The following is a 1326-nucleotide window of genomic DNA, read 5'->3' as shown; positions in this document are numbered from 1 at the left end:
TTATTAGAGTATCCCACAAAGACTATTTCAGTAAAATGAAAAAAAAGAATATTGATATTTTAATCATTTGTTACCGTTGTCCTCAGAAAAGTAACTGGGTGTTTATTTATTTATTTGAAAAAGAAGACATTTCCACAGGGGATACAATTTTTCGGTAGTTTTTTCCGAGTGCTGAACAGCTCATCCATAAGGTGTTTTACGATTTTCTATTCATTCTGGGACACCCATATATTGAGACATTGTGATTACAAATACATACAAACAATACCTATACATTTTTCAAGCATTTCTTCTCATTTATTAAAGCATGTTACTTGTTCCACCCGTTGGATCTAGTTTTTATTGCCATATTAAACGTATTATCCCTCAGGTAGTCATCTAAAAAATTGTTTTTTTTTTGCCTCCTGTGAGGATTGAACTCACGACCCCTGGTTTACAAGACCAGTGCTCTGCCACTGAGCTAAAGAGGCTCCATACTTAGCGGCAAATCAGATTTGTATGTACAGGGTGGGCAAAATTGGTGATACCTAAACTACAACTTTTGAACCCAACGAGATAGAGGAAAATGAATGTGCCTTTCATGTCGTCTTTTCTCGAGAAACTAATAATGCCATCAAGTACATTCCTCTATCTTCTTTTATTTTCAAGTTATAGGCCAAAATTTGGGCGATTTCAACATTGGCAATGATCTCCGATTCTGTTTGTGCTAGGATGTTGAAATGAAAACATTATACAGACACTTTTTTAATAGCAATCCAGTGGCGTACACGTTTGTTTGCTGAGCTATAACATAAGTTTTGTTTTTTCTTATGAAAGCAGTAGTTTAAAATGACTTAGAAAGAATCGCAATTTTTTTACCGTGTCAGAAATATATCATACATCGTACATCGGCTTCAGTATTTCTGAGACATTTTGAACTACTGTTTTCATAACAAAAAACACATCTTTTTGTTATAGCTCAGTAAATATACCTGTTGGAAAAAATCATAGTACGCCACTGGATTGCTATAAAAAAGTGTCTGTATAATGTTTTAGTTTCAAGATCCTAGCATAAACAGAAACGGAGATAATGACCACAGTTGAAATTTTAATTTTGACCCATAACTCGAAAACAAAAGAAGATAGAGTAATGCAGGTGATGGCATTATTAGTTTCTCGAAAAAAGAGGACCCTAATGTGGTATGCATTTTCCTCTATTTCATTGGGTTGAAAAAGTTGTAGTTCAGGTATCACCAATTTTGCTCACGCTGTACAGGGTGGGAAAAATTCGTTTTCTACTAAGGGGCTCTCGAGAACTATAAGAGCTAAAAGAAAACTGATGACACA

At 34.5% G+C, this 1326-nt stretch overlaps 1 non-coding gene across 1 annotated transcript; it reads right to left on the bottom strand.

Moving 5' to 3' along the window:
* Window positions 1-398: 398 nt before the first annotated feature.
* Trnat-ugu lies at window positions 399-470 on the bottom strand. The gene has a single exon. It is a non-coding gene; the product is annotated as a tRNA-Thr (tRNA).
* Window positions 471-1326: the final 856 nt, after the last annotated feature.

Source organism: Coccinella septempunctata, chromosome 8 (assembly GCF_907165205.1).
Source record: "Coccinella septempunctata chromosome 8, icCocSept1.1, whole genome shotgun sequence".
Lineage (NCBI taxonomy): Eukaryota > Metazoa > Arthropoda > Insecta > Coleoptera > Coccinellidae > Coccinella > Coccinella septempunctata.
Note: the sequence above shows the minus strand (reverse complement) of the source record. Positions and strands in the feature narration are given on the sequence as shown.